The 22,434-nt window shown below is 34.9% G+C and overlaps 1 protein-coding gene and 1 non-coding gene across 2 annotated transcripts in view; one reads left to right on the plus strand and one right to left on the minus strand.

Annotated features, from left to right (window-relative positions):
- The window catches only part of RSG7 (Regulator of G-protein signaling 7), a 74,898-nt gene extending 52,746 nt beyond the window's left edge, over window positions 1-22,152 (minus strand). Inside the window, exon 1 of the mRNA XM_069824601.1 lies at window positions 21,944-22,152. The gene's annotated coding sequence lies outside the window, so the exon portion shown is untranslated. The remainder of the gene's footprint in view (window positions 1-21,943) is intronic.
- On the plus strand, window positions 20,065-20,137 carry TRNAH-AUG (transfer RNA histidin (anticodon AUG)). Its single transcript has one exon. It is a non-coding gene; the product is annotated as a tRNA-His (tRNA).
- Window positions 22,153-22,434: the final 282 nt, after the last annotated feature.

Here is a 22,434-nt window from a genome sequence, read left to right on the forward strand (position 1 = left end):
AATTTTTTTTTTATTTTTCTATTAAAATTATAGAATATAGCTTATTAACCTGTTGTATCCTATAGGATACTTTGCGACTTTAAGGGTTAAATAAAGAATTACGATTACAATATCATCTCAGCGTATGGACACTTCGCGTCGGTACCTTTGATGTAGCAAAACTGATGTCAATGACCTTCAAACCAGTTTGAGCGTGAGATTCTGCTTTCTCCCTGGAGTTGGCGCTGACATCATTCCAGTTAGCAGTCGGCACAGCGAAAATATAACACATACAATTAATACATCTAGGTACATTATGTACTGAAATAAAATAAATTGGACCGATGAAATAATAAATCCGCCATTATCTGTAATGTCTAGACTCTAGAGTTCCTTTATAATGAAAGTTGAGACGTTGACCCCAACAACAATTAAATTATGTATTCATTTGATAGCGCTGAAAATGGAAAAACAAAACTCCTATGAGAAGCAAAACTATATACCTATATTATATTGTATAAAAATATTGAACGAATTTGATAGGTACATAATTTTATAATGTATTATATTATTTTATAATATAATTTATTATATAGGCCTATAAAATATAAAAAATTATTATTACAACAAGGCACACCAGTATCTTCAGTTCCGATAGTGCCGTTGTCAAAATTTTTAACAATTGAAGCGTTGGGCCGAATAACGGTCTATGTTACAATTTTTAAAAATCGAATTTTTAATGAAATAATGCTCTGTATAGTCTTACACAGCTGTTACAGCATTCGTATAAGCTCTCGCTAATTTATAATACTCTTGCGGCCTGCCAATGATTCTGCATTGACTGTCGTTCAGGTTCTGAATAACAGTGCGGAGCGGAGTTAATAAAATGAAAAGGACAGGGACTCAGCAACTCTGTATCAGATGTCATAGATCAACGAGTCAAATTTCTTATTCTTTAAACTGCGACTTGATCTTGAAGATCTTAAAATATTCTAAACACCGCCTATACGCTGACGACTTACAACTTTACATTCATTCCCGAACTTGTACAATAAACGACTCTGTGATCAGAATTAATGAAGATCTAGCATCTGTAGCTCAATGGGCGCAAAAATTTGGACTCAGATTAAATCCAGACAAATCACAAGCTATAATAATAGGCCACCAACGAGCATTAAACAAAATAGATCTAGCCACTGTATCAAATACAATGATAAATAATACCACAATTACATATAGTAAGACACTAAACAATTTACGGGTATATTTAGATTCAAATTTAAATTTTCAAAGTCAAGTGACCTACTGTACATATTAAGAAAACTTTTTCCATAATTCATTCCCTCAGACACTTAACCAACATTTTACCTCTCGGTCTTAAAAAGAACCTGATCCAAACTTTAGTGATGCCCCACTTCGATTACTGCGATTCTCTATTCACGAATCTAAATACTGATCTTGCCCATAGACTACAGCGTGTTCACAATATCTGCGTTCGTTTCGTTTGTAACATTAGAAAATTCGATCATGTAACACCGTCACTAGAATTGTTGTCTTGGAATCCACTTAAAGAAAGAAGATTCTTCAACTCCCTCTTATTACTATATAAAATCATCCACACCTCCACACCCTCGTTTTGTTTACCTTTCACTACCTCGAACCCGGAACATGTACCTTCTCTCTATTCCTCTGCACAGAACATCCTTCTACTCATCATCTTTCAGCATATCTATTCCACGCCTCTGGAATTCTCTCCCTGACCATGTTAGAGACTGTCGGACACTATCAAAATTCAAATTTAAATTAAAAAATCACATTCTAGTTCATGAAATTGCTTGTTGAACACCTGTCAGGTTGCGCAACTTCGCCTTAACCCATGACATATAATAAATATTGTAACTATGCTGACAATTAATATGTAATGCATTTATTATTATTATTATTACCAGTTATTACTATCAACATTGCTATCTCTGTTTTTCTCTCTTTTTTTGTATTAGCTCAATGAGAGCTCTATAGTGTTCTTTTGACCCTGTTGACCCTCCATAGGGCTTTAATTTAATTTGTATTATTTTCATCAGCGTCTGTATTTCTTTTTTTGTATTTATATGTGCTCTCTGGTAGGATGGAAGAGAAGGCCTTATGGCCTTAATACTGTCAGATTAAATAAGTAAACTATTCTACTTGAGTATCCATTTCAAGGACTGCGAAACAAAGGTTCCAGCTATAAACGTAGGGCCAGAAATAATTTTCTTACGCTAGTAATAAATAATGAGGGAACGGATTCTAGATCCTTACCTGTATATTATTCAGATATCTCTAAGTTTCATGTAAAGACCTATAGGACCTAAAACGCCTAAATTACCATAAATACTTAAGAGCTATGTTCGTGCCTGAAAAGAGCATATTTTTTTCGTATTTTTGCGTATATTTAAAGCAAAACTACCGGTAGTAACAAGCAAAAATGCCCAAGAAAACTACAAAAATTGCATTTAAAAAATCTACAACTACTGCTCTGGCAAGTTTGTTCAATATTAGTCTTAGAAGAGGAGGAAAGAAAATTTTACGTAATTTCCAGGAACCGAACTTCATTAGAAAAAGTCCATCCTAGCATAAAAGGGGTGGTAGGTTGTTCAGGTTAGGCGAGAGCTTACAAATTAATGTTCGAGTCAATGCACCCCCACTATGCGAAATGAAACTGACCAATCAGCAATCAGTCTCTTTCTCTGATAGCATTTGAGTCTTCAACTCAGTGGCACTCATTGTCAGCACCAATCAACAATCATTCTCTTTCTCTGATAGCATTTGAGTCTTCAACTCAGTGGCACTCATTGTCAGCACCAATCAACAATCAGTCTCTTTCTCTGATAGCATTTGAGTCTTCAACTCAGTGGCACTCATTGTCAGCACCAATCAACAATCAGTCTCTTTCTCTGATAGCATTTGAGTCTTCAACTCAGTGGCACTCATTGTCAGCACCAATCAACAATCAGTCTCTTTCTCTGATAGCATTTGAGTCTTCAATTCAGTAGCACTCATTGTCAGCACCAATCAACAATCAGTCTCTTCCTCTGATAGCATTTGAGTCTTCAATTCAGTGGCACTCATTGTCAGCACCAATCAACAATCAGTCTCTTTCTCTGATAGCATTTGAGTCTTCAATTCAGTAGCACTCATTGTCAGCACCAATCAACAATCAGTCTCTTTCTCTGATAGCATTTGAGTCTTCAATTCAGTGGCACTCATTGTCAGCACCAATCAACAATCAGTCTCTTTCTCTGATAGCATTTGAGTCTTCAATTCAGTAGCACTCATTGTCAGCACCAATCAAAAATCAGTCTCTTTCTCTGATAGCATTTGAGTCTTCAATTCAGTGGCACTCACTGTCAGCACCAATCAACAATCAGTCTCTTTCTCTGATAGCATTTGAGTCTTCAATTCAGTGGCACTCATTGTCAGCACCAATCAACAATCAGTCTCTTCCTCTGATAGCAATTGAGTCTTCAATTCAGTGGCACCAATCAACAATCAGTCTCTTCCTCTGATAGCATTTGAGTCTTCAACTCAGTGGCACTCATTGTCAGCACCAATCAACAATCAGTCTCTTTCTCTGATAGCATTTGAGTCTTCAACTCAGTGGCACTCATTGTCAGCACCAATCAACAATCAGTCTCTTTCTCTGATAGCATTTGAGTCTTCAAGTCAGTGGCACTCATTGTCAGCACCAATCAACAATCAGTCTCTTCCTCTGATAGCATTTGAGTCTTCAATTCAGTGGCACTCATTGTCAGCACCAATCAACAATCAGTCTCTTCCTCTGATAGCATTTGAGTCTTCAATTCAGTGGCACTCATTGTCAGCACCAATCAGCAATCAGTCTCTTCCTCTGATAGCATTTGAGTCTTCAATTCAGTGGCACTCATTGTCAGCACCAATCAACAATCAGTCTCTTTCTCTGATAGCATTTGAGTCTTCAATTCAGTGGCACTCATTGTCAGCACCAATCAACAATCAGTCTCTTTCTCTGATAGCATTTGAGTCTTCAATTCAGTAGCACTCATTGTCAGCACCAATCAACAATGTCTTTTCCTCTGATAGCATTTGAGTTTTCAATTCAGTGGCACTCATTGTCAGCACAATCAATAATCAGTCTCTTTCTCTGAGAGCATTTGAGTCTTCAATTCAGTGGCACTCATTGTCAGCACCAATCAACAATCAGTCTCTTTCTCTGATAGCATTTGAGTCTTCAATTCAGTGGCACTCATTGTCAGCACCAATCAGCAATCAGTCTCTTCCTCTGATAGCATTTGAGTCTTCAATTCAGTGGCACTCATTGTCAGCACCAATCAACAATCAGTCTCTTTCTCTGATAGCATTTGAGTCTTCAATTCAGTGGCACTCATTGTCAGCACCAATCAACAATCAGTCTCTTTCTCTGATAGCATTTGAGTCTTCAATTCAGTAGCACTCATTGTCAGCACCAATCAACAATGTCTTTTCCTCTGATAGCATTTGAGTTTTCAATTCAGTGGCACTCATTGTCAGCACAATCAATAATCAGTCTCTTTCTCTGAGAGCATTTGAGTCTTCAATTCAGTGGCACTCATTGTCAGCACCAATCAACAATCAGTCTCTTTCTCTGATAGCATTTGAGTCTTCAATTCAGTGGCACTCATTGTCAGCACAATCAATAATCAGTCTCTTTCTCTGATAGCATTTTAGTCTTCAATTCAGTGGCACTCATTGTCAGCACCAATCAACAATCTGTCTCTTTCTCTGATAGCATTTGAGTCTTCAACTCAGTAGCACTCATTGTCAGCACCAATCAACAATCAGTCTCTTTCTCTGATAGCATTTGAGTCTTCAATTCAGTAGCACTCATTGTCAGCACCAATCAACAATCAGTCTCTTTCTCTGATAGCATTTGTCTTCAATTCAGTAGCACTCATTGTCAGCACCAGTTCTTTGTACATAAATTCCACTTAAAATCGAATATTTACTAAAATTATTAAGTGTTAGTTTTATATAAACAGCTAAAAGTCCTAAATTGGATTTTATAAGGACCTAAATCTCTCTTTTTCAGCACCTAGAAATCCGATCCCTTAAATTACTATACGTGTAGAAGCAAATTATTAAAAATGTGTGCATTTTATTCAATATATTTCTTTTTGGCTGAATGAGGCGATTACCATTCGTGGTTTCCGACTGTGTAAATATGATAAAGAGATGGAAATTTCCGAAGACATGTGTCCGAAATTTGTACGTTAATACTGATGTGTGTGTGTAATTCGAGCTCTGCATACATCATTATCTCGACACTGCATCTTAGTATACTGTATATCCTTAAAGATTGTCGAGCCCACATGCGATCGCAACCCCAGGTTTGCTAATCGCAGAAAAGTATTAGACATCCTTCCCGTCTCCTTAGTACGCTTAAATATTCCGTCCGCCGGCGCCCCGTTCAAACATAATCATATCGATTGGAAGTCGTCTCGACATTTGAGAGAGAGAGGTCTTTGTTCGCGAGGCCACCTTCCTTCCCGACATGCGTTTTGGGTGCACAAGTCTGATAGGAATACCCTACATAGATACATACATATTGTACAGACAGTACCTCTGCAAAATAATAATAATAATAATAATAATAATAATAATAATAATAATAAGAAGAAGAAGAAGAAGAAGAAGAGAAGATGATCTACAAAAAGCAATTTATAATCTACAAATAATCGCTTCAGGTTTCAATATGGAAATTTCAACAGAAAACAAAATCCATGTTGAATCTTTCGTACACTACTTTTAACACTTGAATATAAATAATTGATTAAACGGCGATCTTACTCGTGTTAATTATGTAAACATGTACGGCTTACAGCTGTTTCGATGCTACTTGACACCATCCTCAGAGCCTTCTGTGTCTCGGCGTCATCTCAACTTCGCTGCCTGTTGTGTGGGTGCATTCGTGTGATGAAGAGTTGAGTCAAATAGTGTGTGTGTTCTGAAATTTATCTGTGTGTTGAGAATTTGATTAGGATGTGTTTTAGTGTGTCTGTATATTTCATATTGTTCCAGTGTGTTGAGTTTTTGGATTTTGGGTTGTATGTGTAGGATTTCCATGTCTTTATTTATGTCATTGTATGTGTGGTTAGCATTAGTTGTGTGTTCGGCACTAGAGAAATAACACTCGCCAGTAACTTTCATTTCATGTATGTTGGCAGCTTTTTCAAAGACAAACGATGCTGTCAACTAACAGAAAATAACTGCCACTTGTATTTGTAAGTAAAACAATTCGAAATAAAATTGGCAAAAGAAAATTCAACCTGATAACTAGAAAATCACTATAATTCATTAAAAATTGTAGTAATAGGGTGGAAATTGTTAGGTTTCACCCTTCGGTATAACGTAAAAAGACCCTGACTATTGACGAGGGATCCGAGTCTCGTGGTACATTAAATAAACAAGTGAGCGTGGAAAACCACGAGACAAGAAGTTCATCTTATATTTGTTTCCATGGTACGAGTGACGTCACCGTTTAAAGAAAAGTCTTGCATGCCATAACGTTACAATTTATCTCTTTTTGTAGGTCAACTATTGATGTTACATGTAAAAAATAAGCAAAGAAAAGAAGGAGATAAATTGAAAAAGGGAAGAATAAACTGAAGAAGAGGAGGATAAAAATAAAAGAAAGAAAGAATTGAAGATTAAAAATAAACAAAAGGAAAGAAGAAAGATATGAAGAAAGGAAGGATAAAAATAAGCAAAAGAAAAAATTAAAAAAGGAAAGGACAAAGAAATAAACAAAAGAAAATAAAAAGAGAAACATAAACGGTAAAAGAAGGGACAAACGAAGAAATATTGAAAGAAAGAAAAAAAACAGAAAAACGAAACGTAGAGGAATAAGAAAGAATGAAAACGAAATAATTAATTTGTTGTGGCTTATTTTACTACGCTTTATCAACTGCAGCATCGAAAGTTACCAGCATTTGCCCTTAATGGGTTGAGAGAAAACACCGCAAAAAAACTCAACCAGGTAGCTTGTCTCAACCAGGATTTGAATCCGGGCCCACTCATTTCGCGGTCAGGCGTGCTAACCGTTACTCCAAAGCGGTGAAACATTAACTAATGAATGAATAGATGGAAGGAGAAGTAAAAGAAATACGTACAAAATTAGGAAAGAAACAAACAAAATAATAACGGAAATAGTGCAAAGACAGAAGTTACATATTTGACAGCCATTTCAATTTCCGGGATTAGTCAGCATCGAAATTCAAAAAAGAAACATCTTGTTTGGCAAAGCTCTGGTGCACGGGAACAAATTCGCATGAACTATACTGCACTACACGAGGGGTGCAAAGAAAATGCGGTTCGAGAAATTCTCTTTCCCATCCTTCAGCTGCAATTGTCCAACTGGGTCTGATCTAGGGACTGCTGATGTATAGACAGTGCTCGCTGCACTACAAAATCACGCCTCAGAGTTGGGCGTCGAACCGTCGTTCGTTCTCATTTTGCTGGAAATTTACGACCTGCTGTAAAGAAATACATCTTCATTTTTATTACGGAAAAGCAATCAAAAAGGGGATGGCGGTTAGCGGTGGAAAATAAAACCTATCTTATAGCGTGATCAGGAATGTTTATTTTACGAGCTAATAAATGAAGGGTGCAGACAAAATGGAAGGGAGAAGGGATGTCCAGTTTTACATATTTTGCAATAAAGCATTTTGTATGTTTAAACCGTTGTAATTTACAAACCCTTTCTTTATTAGAACTTCAATTAAAATCGATATATGCTGGAATTAATTCAATCGTACTTCGATGCAATATAATGGAATGCATGCTAGTCTCTTACGCAGAGGGCCCGGGTTCGATTCCCGGTCAGATTGAATTTCATGATTGAGGTTTTTCAGGGTTTTTCCTCTCGACCATAAGGCAAATCCTAGGAAATTCGGGCCACAACATCCCTGAATATCACCAGCCTCATTCATCACCGAAATCATATTCATAACAAATCACACAAATTCCACAATTTGAGACATCTGGCCGACATCTACGGCTGACCACTAGGATCCAGAATACAAAGCAGAGGTTAAATTAAAAATACAATATGATTGCGGAGAGAATACGGAACAATGATAAATTTAAAAATAAAGTACAATTTGATTTCGGAGAAACATGAGATGAAACTACATTGAAGAGTAATGAAATGAAGTAAAAAAAATATTACAGAGTATTATACAAGTGATTGTGTAAAATGGATAATGAATCTCTCAATACCATTAGACAAATTTTGTTAATGTCCTCATTGGAAAATTTAAGGGAAAGGAGAATGGTTTTGGTTAACCTAAATGAAGTTCCCCTAGCGCCAAAAAGAAGTCCTTTCACTTCTTATGTATTAATATTTCATACATACAGTGTCTATCATTCTTATTCGTACATATTTATTTTAAACGGATAAAACAACATTCTGTACAAAGTAATTATACTTATACAGTAACACTAGTGTACTATGTTTTAAAAACATTTCTTAGAGCGTTAATTTACAACCAGTTGTATTTTAATCCCTAAATAACACAAATATTAATAAACATGTTACTTTGAAAATAAAATTGTATGTCATTTATATTCGTACACTTGAGTAATGTTCACATATTCGGGGGTCCATGCCCTAATGATAACAGCGAGTGCAACGTAAACAATGCATTACCCCGTGCCCTAGGGTTTGTTTTGCTTCAGCAGCCAGTTCTGTTCAAAATGGGCAAGTCGAAGGAAATCAGTGCCGAGCTAAACGGGACGATAGTTAGACTGACTCTTAAAGGTTATTCTTTAAGGAAACTAGACAATATAATAAATAAAAGCCATTCCAGAATACAATATGTGGTTAATGAATTCTAATACCGTGGATCTACTGAAAATCAGAAGAGGAAACCAAAAGAAAAAATACTTAATGAGAGGGAAGAACATTTTATCATAAGACAGATAAAATCAAATCAACTATTAAGTGTGCCGAAACTACGTCCCCTCATGACAAAAACCACAAGGAAGACTGTTAGCGAATCAACGGTGCGGCGTGTTCTATATAAATATGGATTTCATGGTAGAAGGATAAGGAAGAGGCCCTTAGTAAATAGGAAAAATCGAGTTTCAAGAATTAAATTTGCTAAAGCTCATGTAAATAAGGAGCAAGAATTTTGGGACAGTGTTATATGGTCGGATGAGACCAAGGTTAATCTTTTCGGATCCGATGGTGCCCATGGAGTGTGGAGAAAGAAGAATGAGGCCGACGAAGTGGATAACACTCTTTCCATTCTGAAACATGGATAATGACTTGGAGCTGTATGTCCGCGAAAGGCGTGGGTAATATCTACTTCATTGATGGAATTATGGACAAAATGATTTATAACAACGTCAAGAAAAATAATGTTAAGTAAAGTGCAGTATAAATGGGTTTGCCGTCTGTCTGCATTTTCCAACAAGACAACGACAGCAAACATACGGCCGAAATGAACAAACACTGGTTGATACGGAACGTCCCGAAGCAGCTTCATACTCCTCCTCGATCACCCGATCTGAATTCCGTCGAGCATTTATCATTAAGATTTAAGTAAAATGAACATAAAAATACAATTTCGTCCAAAGAACACTTCAGATCTGTTGCGCTGAAAGATTGGCGAATGTTCACTCCCCAGCAATGTAAAAAGTCGGTAAATTCCATACAGAGATGGTGCCAGGCAGTGATCAAAGCCAGAAGATATGCAATCATATATTAGCACGTAATTTTTTGTTATTTATGTGTAGTTGTTTAATTTTGTTACTAAGTGTACGAACATAAATGACAGGTGAAGAAATTCTATTTTTTTGTTAAATTTTATTTATTTACATGTTTATGATCTTAATATGGAGTGTATTTTTTGTTTTACTTGTATTCATAATGCTGCTGAACAGAATTTTCAAAGATAAATATAATACTTGCATTTCATGTGTCTTTTATCACTAAATTTGTTACATATTTTCACCTGTACGAATAATACTGATAGACACTGTATACAGTCGTCATCTAGTTCACAACAATAGAACCAGTCTCAACAATAATACACAGGCCTTCGGATTTCACCCAAAAGATTAACTCGCGATATGACCAGAGATGTTAAAGCGAGTATAAATAACGAGAGAAAAAAAAATGGAATTCTGAAATAATTTGTTTTTATAAACATTTCCTGAAATAATGGCCATGATTCACAACGGGAAAGGAAGCATAGATACCAAATGAAGTGCCGTACAAATACGGAGAAAATGTTTCTTATGCGGATGTTACTCATAACATAATATTTATGTTCTAATTTGTATTTAATCTTCGTATTAATTGGTAAATTTTATAAACAAAAACGCAAATAAGTTAATCTTTTGCAAATTAACAATGAAATACGTGTTTAATTAATCCATTACGTATACGGCCTACATTTAATGAGCGATATAGAAGGGGGAAGGAGTCCATTTTGGAAGCAGAAACTACATGACGTATTAAATCGCGATTATACGTGGATTATTCAATAATAATAATAATAAAAAAACAAAAACAAACAAATCACTTTCTCATAACAACGGAGATATGATACGCATTTATATTTTTATTTATTGAATTACTACTAGTAGACAGTAAACAAGAAAAGTGTTAGCGAATAAACGTAAAATCGTTGCAAACATTAACGATCAAATAATTTCAAGAGAAAAATTGTTCCGGGGCCGGGTATCGATCCCGGGACCTCTGGTTGAACGTACCAGCGCTCTTACCAAACTGAGCTACCCGGGAACTCCACCCGACACCGTCTCAACTTTTCCCTTTATATCCACACAACTCGCGTGGGCTGACGAAACGCCAGAGACCCACATCGAGTGCACACAATCTCTGTGTGACTTGGAATTGTGGTTTTCTGTTAACGTACACAGTGACGTATATATTATGCAAATCTAGTCTAGGGAGCTTTACCTGAAAGACTAGATTTGCATTAACGATCAAATTTGTGATAAATCCATCGAGAATTAAAGATTTACGGGTTTGTAGTTAGATAGCCATCAATCATGGAAACATAATATGAATAACATACTTAAATCAGCCTACGCAAAATTTTCTCAACAAGAATTCTTCTCTAAAGCTACAAAATTACATGCTACTCTATTACGACAACTACTGTTTTATGCCTGTCCTGTCTGGAGCGAAGCTGCAATAAGTGAAATCAAACGTATCCAGTCACTTAAAAATAAAGTCATATGAATCTCGTTCAATCTTCCGTTTGTCCATAACAGCCAACTACACAAAGAAACTGGTACTGAAGTAATCAAATATTTTATTCATTCACAAGCTAAGAAGTTCTATAGGCAAACAATCTAGAAAACGTTTCAGGCGCGGTCCACTACTCTGTCGGAAGTAAGTCTACATTTCCCACAAGAATCGGGAGCCGACTTCCCTTGAACCTGATATTATAATCAAAATTTATTATCACATCAACCTTATATAGGCTATATTTATTCACATTTTTGTTTACTGAGGAGCCCAATCTAGGCTGCACTCAATTCAATGTCACATATTGTATTTGTTTACTTAATTTAGAAGTATGCGCGAAATGCGCTGATCGATCAAGAAATTACTTTTAAAAAAGGTATCAGGTAATTCATTTTTTTTACGTGAAACCTCTATGTTCGAGCTGCAAGAGAGAAAAATTGTAACATTTCGACATGAAAGGTTTACTCTGATGTCACTCGTGGCACCATGGAAACAGAAATTGTTTTCCATGCAGTCCGTCTCATCCCACTCTCTGTTTAATGTGCCTTGAGGTTTTCCACACAAGTCATGAAAATTATTGGGTATATTATGAGTTATTATGTACACAGTGGGCCAAAAAAAGGCACAAAATTTAAATGGTTATATTCCAGTAGCTAATGATTTCACCTGAAAGTTTATTTCACAGTCAAATTTCACAGTCTTTGTAGACCGGGAAAGTACTGTAATATTTAATTTTTTGCCATTTATTAAACATTATTTTTTATTTTGTTAAGGCAGTGCAAAATCGATCGTTTATGCCGAACTAAGCATTATGGTCTTACGAGTTCAGTAGGCCAAGCCGTTTGTTGTGCTATCATCATTTTTTTCTTTCGTTTTGAGTTCTCGTTTTGTGAATAATGGGTTGCTTAACGAACGAAGACAAGATTTTCACTAAACATTTGCACCAATATGTAGAAAACAAAGAACGGACGTGGCAAAATTTTCCTTTGTTAACCGCACAATAGTAGACTGGAACAGCTTACCTGCGGCAACCTTTCAGGTGGTCTTCTTAAAATCAATACATTTAAGGAAAGGTTGAGAAGATTAGACTGAAAATGTAATTGGAGGTGCAGTGTAATTATTTAAGTTGTGTCATGTAACTAATTCAGTTGATATATAATTAATTAAGTTGATATGTAATTAATTAAGATGATATGTAATTTAGTTGATATGTAAATAAATTAGGGTGATATGTAATTAATTAAGATGATATGTAATTAAGTTGGTATATAATTAGTTAAGGTGATATGTAATTACTTAAATTGGTAATAGTTGGGTGAAATAGAAGTACTTATATGTTAGACTTACTTTTGCTTATCGTAGGCGTTATTATAGAATAGTTTTTATTTATAGTCCTAGGTTTATTGCATCTAATATTTATAGATTTACGTTTATTTTATTTTATTTCTGTAATTGTAATTATTGTATATTATATATCACTGCCACCGGGTGTATACCCAAGTGTAGTGTTAATAAATATATACATATGATAATTTATCTGCCCGTCAAATTGTAAGGAACTACGCCCAGCGAGAATGGTCTGTTTCAAGTGTACAACGATTGAGTAGCAAGATACGGACATGATATCCCTCCTGAGAGATTATTGCGTGAAAGATCACATTTCTCAGATTCTCTGATGATTTCCGCTGGAGTTTAAAACGAGATCTTAATCCCAGGCACTATTTTGTATGGAGTCAACTACAAAAAGCAGTTTACTACAAAACAAGAATTAGTAACATTGAACATTTAAGGCAACGCCTTCTTGAGTGTTGGGACCGGCTTGATCAAAGACAGATATCCAGTGCTATTGGACAATGGACAAGACGCCTACAAATGGTTATGCGGGCAAATGGCGGTCACATAGAGGATCATTTTTAATTTTGATTATTTGAAAGATCATTAATTATTAATTTTATCAACATTCAGTTTCTGCATTTTGAAGTAATAAATTGTCTTCAAAACCTACATTTCTCGCATCATTGTGTATTGACCTCCATAAGATTTTAATTGAGCCTAAAAGAGATACAATAAAAAATCCTGCTCATCTTTAAAGTCTGCTCTTTCCAACAGTGTATCTATACTAATAATAAATCTGTAGCCGAAATTTTTCTGGTAATTTTCGATTTTCCAAAAATAATTGGTCCTAACATTTTTGTTTGTTTGTATGTCTGTCTGTCTGTCTGGATGTTTGTTACCTTTTCACGCGATAATGGCTGAACCGATTTCGATGAAAATTGGAGTATAAATTAAGTTCGTTGTAACTTAGATTTTAGGCTATATGGCATTCAAAATACATTATTTAAAAGGGGGTGATAAGGGGGTTTGAATTAAATAAATCGAAATATCTCCATTATTATTAATTTTCATGAAAAATATTACATAACAAAAGTTTCTTTAAAAATAATTTCCGACAAGTTTTATTCTATGCAAAATTTTGATAGGACTGATATTTAATGAGATAAATGAGTTTCAAAATTACAATAACTCCATCTAAGGAGGTGTAATGAAATAAAAAAAAAACAAATGACTTCGTCGATAAGGGGCACTGGACAACAACAATCGAAAGCTATGAAAAATATCCTGCAGAGAATGTTTCTGTGTTTGTATGAAGTAATATTGGAAGCTAAATTAACCGATTTGTATAATTAATCATTATTTCACCATTGGAAAGTGTAGTTTCTCTAGATGGACATAATGCTATAATGTTATTACAGTAACTTCTGAGGGAATCGAGGACAGGTAAGATTAAAATAGATTCTTATGTGCAGAAAACTTGATAGGCTATTCTGTACATTCGTTTCCTGTATTTCCTAAAATAATTTTTATGACCAAATGAGTGGTCTCTGGATCAAAATGATCGCATTTTAATTTTTTAATTCAATTTAAATTAAGTAACATAATAAACGATTTATCCTTCTATCAAACACGAATGTTCCCTGGATGAAACGTCCTATTTTAATTATGTAATTACTTTATATTTATTTCTAATGGATGCAGCGGAGCGCAAGGGTACGGCTAGTTCATTATAAATTAATGTTATGTATTTCCGAAAATAGAGTATTTCTAATTTTGTGCCTTTTTTTTGCCTCACTGTGTATACACATGAATATCAAATAAAATATACTACATCTGTAAAAATAATAAAAAATATACTGAGTATGGCTGATTGGAATTTGTTACTTCACACTGAAGCGTAGTTCTCATGTAAGATAACGCCATACTTCTCATGTTTACATGGATCTACGGGTTCAAATCTTGTTGAGGACTTCATGAATAACATGTGACATACAACACTTTGCCAGCCGGTTTGTACAGTTCCACAATCGTCCTCCGTGGTGTTTACCGAGAGTTAAATATTTTCTAACAGAAAAGTAATTTTCTATGCTTCTATAATACACTATGCTTCCAAATAATTGGGGGATCATAAAAATACTGCTATCCTAGGTGAGTAAAAAGTATGGAACACTGCTTGTAGCTTTTCTATTTTTCATCTTATGAATAAATTCTATATGAAAACGTTTTACGGAGGTGAAAAACGAATATTTTTAATTTGTTTTCAAAAGTATGTTTTTTATTTATAGATGCGTGTCACAGAGTTTTTTTTAATGGCACCATGTACTCATTTTTTCATTTTGGATTTTTCAGGTCTCAAAATAATATTTTGTGGCGAACTAGTACACAATTGTTCAATTTCTCCATGGATACGATATATGTAATACAGCCCATTATACCTTTGCGAGCCTAAGAAAATTTATAGGCCCTAGGGCCAAAAAAAATGTCGTTTATTTATACTTATATTTATTTAATTGGCAACAACTTATCTTCAGCTTGTTTGGCTTTAATAACAACTCCAGAAGAAATTTCGGTTTCAACAGATCCCGACATTATTTCCAACAGAACATTGTTTATTAAATTCAGGGACTAGTAACTTAACAACAAAGAAATAATAGCATCATGCATGGCCTCCCTCAAGGAATAGTTTTTATTCTACGTATTTTTTTACCAACCCCGTAGCCCTCGCTATAAACATCTTCATTTAGCCCTTGATACATAAATTTATATTTTTACTTACTGGCTTTTAAAGAACCCGGAGGTTCATTGCCTCCCTCACATAAGCCCGCCATCAGTCCTTATCCTGACCAAGATCAATCCAGTCTCTATCATCATATCCCACCGCCCTCATATCCATTTTAGTATTATCTTTCCATCTACGTCTCGGCCTCCCTAAAGGTCTTTTTCCCTCCGGCCTCCCAACTAACACTCTATATGCATTTCTGGATTCGCCCATACGTGCTACATGCCCTGCCCATCTCAAACGTCTGGATTTAAAGTTCCTAATTATGTCAAGTGAAGAATACAATGCGTGCAGTTCTGCGTTGTGTAACTTTCTCCATTCTCCTGTAACTTCATCCCTCTTAGCCCCAAATATTTTCCTAAGAACATTATTCTCAAACACCCTTAACCTCTGTTCCTCTCTCAAAGTGAAAGTCCAAGTTTCACAACCATAAAGAAGAATCGGTAATATAATTGTTTTATAAATTCTAACTTTCCGATTTTTTGACAGCAGACTGGATGATAAAAGCTTCTCAACCGAATAATAACACGCATAAATTTCTATTTTTAGCATTTATAAACTACTATTTTGTAAAAAGAAAACTGCCTGAAATGTATAATCCCAAGAAAAAGTGGCCGTTCTCTAGAAACAATGTTCTCTTCGGGTATCTCCGCTACAATTCGGAGACAGGCGATGTTACATGTTGTTGGGCCACATTGTCTAACATCTACAGTTATAATTAAAGTATTCTCCATGTTACTATGAGAGTTTAATGGTACTGTTTCGGGCTGGTATTTGTGAGTTCATGCGTTCAAACACAACATGGTGCTTTTTATGTTTTTTTAAGAGAGAGAGTAAATATAATCGCTCTTGTCTGTTTTATGACTGTTTTATTAATTAACATCAGGTTCAAGAATGTATTATGCCATGACTTTTTCATTATTTATTATGACATTAAGGCTGCAAATGGAAAGAAAGAAAGATTATATTCTCAACGAAAATATCTTTCGTTGCATAAACGAAACAAACTTACTGGTGTCTGCCTTTGAAAATTCAAACAATTAAAAGTTCAAAAAACAAAACAAAAAGGCCACGATTCAATATTTAGTCATTTTCCTCCCATCTCAAACACATCTTACAGTTGAGTGGGAACGGAATCGATTAGTCTTTTCAAATAGCAACTGTTCTCGATCACAGCATCCCAGGCATCCTGGACGACCTTCTACAAATCATCAGGACGTCTTGGAGGGGGAATGGGCCAATTTTTCCGCAGGTGCTCCTGTACTTGTGTCCCGTAGCTCAGTCGGAAGAACGTCCGAAACGTCCGAATTTAGATGTCAAGGTCTCAGGTTCAAATCTTGGACACTCATTTTCATTTTACTATGTTACAGGATAGTTTAATGTAATAAAATATGAAGAAAAAAACTAACACTAGTATTATGCAACTATGTTTCAAATCTAACATTAAATATTTTATATTACTTATATCGCTAAAGAACGATAACAGAATACAAAAATGATAAGTTGAATATTATTTATATCGGTAACGAATAACAAAATAAAATGATAACTTAAATATTATTTATATCGCTAAAGAATGATAACAGAGTATTTACAAATGATAACTTGCATATTATTTATATCGCTAAAGAACGACAACAGAATACAAATGATAACTTGAATATTATTTATACCGCTAAAGAACGATAACATAATACAAATGATAACTTGAACATTATATAACGCTAAAGAACGATAACAGAATATAAATGATAACTTCAACATTATTTATATCGCTAAAGAACGATAACATAATACAAATGATAACTTGAACATTATATAACGCTAAAGAACGATAACAGAATATAAATGATAACTTCAACATTATTTATATCGCTAAAGAACGATAACAGAATACAAATGATAACTTGAATATTATATAACGCTAAAGAACGATAACAGAATATAAATGATAACTTCAACATTATTTATATCGCTAAAGAACGATAACAGAATACAAATGATGACTTGAATATTATATAACGCTAAAGAACGATAACAGAATATAAATGATAACTTCAACATTATTTATATCGCTAAAGAACGATAACATAATACAAATGATAACTTGAACATTATATAACGCTAAAGAACGATAACAGAATATAAATGATAACTTCAACATTATTTATATCGCTAAAGAACGATAACAGAATACAAATGATAACTTGAATATTATATAACGCTAAAGAACGATAACAGAATATAAATGATAACTTCAACATTATTTATATCGCTAAAGAACGATAACATAATACAAATGATAACTTGAACATTATATAACGCTAAAGAACGATAACAGAATATAAATGGTAACTTGAACACTATTTATATCGCTAAAGAACGATAACAGAATACAAATGATAACTTGAATATTATTTATACCGCTAAAGAACGATAACAGAATATAAATGATAACTTGAACATTATATAACGCTAAAGAACGATAACAGAATATAAATGATAACTTGAACATTATTTATATCGCTAAAGAACGATAACAAAATAAGATAACTTGAACAAGGCTCGAACTCACAACCTTTGAATCATTTAGCGAACACACTACCGCTCCTCTACGAGACGCAGATGTGAACGACCTCTGCTTAAACACCTCAGTTCCGAAACTGCTTCTATAAGCGTATGCATCATGTAACATCACCGTTATCCGAAGTGAACTTAGAAAATATTCGCTGTTCACGAGTGCGGCCACTTATTATTATTATCATCATCATCCTTCACGAATTAGGCCTCTGTAGACCTGTTTCGGCCCCATCTAGCAGTCTTCTTAACGGTCTTCCTGGTCGACGATGTCCTCTAGGTTTATATTGCATCATAATTTTTGGGATTCTTGAATTTTCCATTCTTCTTACATGATCTAGCCAATTGAATTTGTATCTGCTGATTTTTTCTTCTACTGACTCTACTTCTAATTGTTCTAAAATTTCTTCATTCCTTTTTCGGTCTAAAAGAGTATATCCTGCTGTCCTCCTGAAAAATGTCATTTCCGTTGCTTTGATTCTGTTCATGTCTTTTTTCTTTAATGTCCAAATCTCGCTTCCGTATAGAAGGGAGGGTAATGCTAGAGTATTATATATTTTTATTCTTGTAGATTTTAGTACTAATTTAGCTTTTAATGCATTGTTTATTATTCCTAGAATTTGTGTAAATTTGGTAATTTTCTTGTTCACATTTTTTTCATTTTGATAAGATATTTCACAACCCAGATAATTGAAATTTTGCACTTGTTCGAGGCATTGGTTATTGTGTATTATCTTACTTCTCACTGGGTCTTGTCCTAAAAATGCCATTACTTTTGATTTTTGTGCTGAAATTTCCATCCCAAAATCTTTTAATATTTTATTTAATGTATACAATCCTCTTTGTAAATTATCCTCTGAATTGGAAATTATGACTTGATCATCGGCATAGAGTAAGGTATTTAATGTTAGAGCACTGGTTATTTTGATTCCTGATGTGTAGATTTGGTTCCATTTTAAAATAATTTCATTTATATAAATATTAAATAAAGTTGGTGATAGTGGACAACCTTGTCGAACTCCATTATTAACTAATTTTCTTTCGGATCTTATTATTATTATTATTATTATTATTATTATTATTATTATTTTTTTTTTTTTTTGATAGCTGTACATTACAAAGAGATATCCTTCAGAATATAAATTAATTTATCACCATGGAGAATAAGGAGGTCATGAATTAAGCTAAGTCTTTGTCTATCATTATTCTCAATAGCATCAATGTCTACAAGATCGCGTAGATTTCATTAAACAGTGATAGACAAAAGGTCAGTTTAATTCCTGGGCCTCTTATTCTCCATAAGTGATAAATTGATAATGCACAATGTAAACACGGCCGAATAGTGAGTAGCTCAGCAGAGAACTGTCTTCGGACTGGAAGGACCTAGGTTCAATCCCGGATGATCACGGAATTATTCTTGTTGCCAAAACTTCCAGAACGGCCCCGAGGTTCAATCAGCCTATCAAATTGAATACCGGTCGTTCTCAAGGATAAAAGGCGGTCGGAGCGTGATGCCAACTCAGCACCTCATCTAATTCTAGTGTCCAAGTTATCTTTTATCAATATAAGCGCATGAACGTACACACATAGGCTAAAACAGAGGTATTATGGATTTTTTTTATTAATTTGTCCTCAAATATTAATTGTCAACATTACAGAGATTCTGTAGGACAAATTAATAAAAAATCCATAATATTCTCATAGCCAGCAGTGCATTATAACTGCGGAATCCCGACCAAACAAGTCACTCAGCTGAGTGCGCTCCTAGTATAATGGCAGTTGACACTATACATATACGTCAACATTTGAGCCGTTCAGAGCAAAAGTGGTGTAAGTCAAAATTGGGTAATGAGGTTTGAAGTAAAAATTCTGTAAAATACAGTGCAAAGTAACAATTAATATGGTCTTCTTGCTATTCACTTACTACTAATAGTTTAAATAAATTGAATATTAATTGCTACTTTGCGCTGTATTTTACAGAATGTTTACTTTAACCCTCATTACTCATTTTTTACTTACACCACTCTTGCTCTGAACGGCTCATATATGCCTAACTAGGAGTCAGGCCACAAAGGGAAACACTGAAGGACGAAGATTCGATCCGATGCTGTGGATTGAATTCGGCGTAGCTCAGTGGTCAGAGCGCTTGGTACATGGAACCAAGGACCCGGGTTCGATCCCCGGCGCCGGAGTGAATTTTTCTCCTCAAATATTAATTAAAACAGGGGTGTTCAATTTTATGAATACTACGGGCAAATATAAAAAAAAGTTCTTTTGGAGGGCCGCAGACATCCTCCAATAATAAATACAATTTACATAAATTTCTTACTAATTAGTAAATACTGTAATTTATAGTAATTAATGATACAAGTCTGTTCAAATATTTTTTTTTAATTTTAATTATGAAACTTTACTATCGGGCCGCAGCAAACATAGTGGCGGGACGCATGAGGCCTGCGGGCCGCGAGTTATATACCGCTGGGCTAAAATCTAGATACATATCTTTAAAAAAGACTGAGCCCGCCTCTTTAGTTATCTATTTGTGATATACATGTTATTTTCTTAAAAAATAATACATAAGTACTAAATTAAAATGTGCTATAACTTTGCACAAGATAATTTTTCTTCACATGTAGTCTTTTATTAAAATAGTGCGGTAATTTAATAGTATACTATGATTAGAAATGGATATACCTCCTTTTTCCATGTATTTTTCAAAAATTACATCACTGGGGAAGAAAATACTTTCTAGGCATTCCACAACTATGGAAGCAATCGGCGCCTTGCATTTTGCAGTATTACGAAATTCAATGTTGGCCAACATCCAATTGTAAATATACACTACGGCAAGAAAATATACATTACTCTTTTCCCAAAATAAACACCGCTACTTGGGTTCTAGTTGCACGAGTGGTGGTAAGTTTTCGTCCTGCACAAGAGCCAAAGCGGGGGAGAATAGAGGGTCTGTCCCCGTTCCCATATTTATATTTAAAACAACTCGTCAATTAATAAGAAACCCGTGTCTATATTCCCCTTCCACTGCTTCCCTCGAACTCTTTTATAAGTTGTAAACCACGTGGGTAATTGGTTATTGTCAGTGGGGGAAGTGAAACCCTCCAAGGGACAGAAAATGAGCACCACATAAAAAGGGAGAGAGGGAGGAAAAGAAATTGACAGCGGGGTAAGGGGTAATCCCCGACCCGGACCAAAACAGCTGAACGGAGACGAACTATTACGAGACTGACCGAAAGAAACCGAACTAATTGATCGATACTTAAGGACCAAAGAGGGTTACATGATGAAGATAACTTACATCTTACGATATGTATGACAATGTCACACAATAAATTATTTTAATATGAGAAACGTAAGAATCCAAGCGCAACGCCAGTCAGTATTACAACTAAGATATCTTACGCGACACTAAATAAAAATAGACTTTGAGTACAGTACAAATTAATTATTCTTTGATTGAAACTCTAAAGCTATAAACACATTCCATTCCTTATGCAGAAGCATTTGTTTCAAATCACAGTTGCAATCTCTGCATTGCAATCACATACGTTACGCAGACCCTCTCTTTACCTTCCAACATCTTTGCTCTCAAGAGGCAAATCATGTAATGAGCAGATAACGAGCGGAGCGGGAAGACTTGTAGGTCGGAAGGAATTGAGATTCCATTTCCCGCCAGCGGACGTACGTCAATTTCAGCCATTCGTAACCGCACACAATCAACAATGAGAACAGCCTCTATTGTGTTTGGAGTGATACTTCAGTAACACTGATAAATGTACAAATTATAACACCTTCAATAAATATTGTACTATGAACACTACGTACTATCACAAATCAAAACACACAACCATATCGTAAACTAAAGTAAAATAGAGAGCATAAATTACGTTAAAATAAATACTATACGATTTTTGCCACTACTAATTGTTAATTCATGCATAAGCACACAAACATTCCTCGCGCAACAGACGAAAAAGGCAAACCTTGATCATGAATGCAATAAACAACGAAGCTGACGACGACAGGCTCATACAAGTAGTTTATTTAGGTCCAACACCGCTTCTTTTCGCAGGGTAACATCATTTCACACAACACTTAACATTCACAGACACGAAATAAACACGGCAACTGGCTTCAAATGACCACAACTCCCCGACCACCGTCCAAGACAGCCTCCTCCGCACTGAATCTCCAAGCGATCAATCCTCCTCCGACGCTAGTGACATCTCGTGGTAAACAATGTAAACTATGTTCGGAACTGAGCGCGAGAAATGAAATTGTTTTTTTTTTCTTTCAACGTCTCTGTATTTTGTTTTGTTGAACTTATACAATTATGATTGGCTATGTAATTGCATTATATGCACAAAATATAGAGACCACATACAGTTTTTGGAGAAAGAAACTGAAATATACACCCCCACGAATATTTTTATATTACATGTATTGTGCTAAGGGCACAAAAGCCCATAGCATT

The sequence above is a fragment of the Periplaneta americana genome, chromosome 4, assembly GCF_040183065.1.
Source record: "Periplaneta americana isolate PAMFEO1 chromosome 4, P.americana_PAMFEO1_priV1, whole genome shotgun sequence".
In the NCBI taxonomy this organism is placed as follows: Eukaryota; Metazoa; Arthropoda; class Insecta; order Blattodea; family Blattidae; genus Periplaneta; species Periplaneta americana.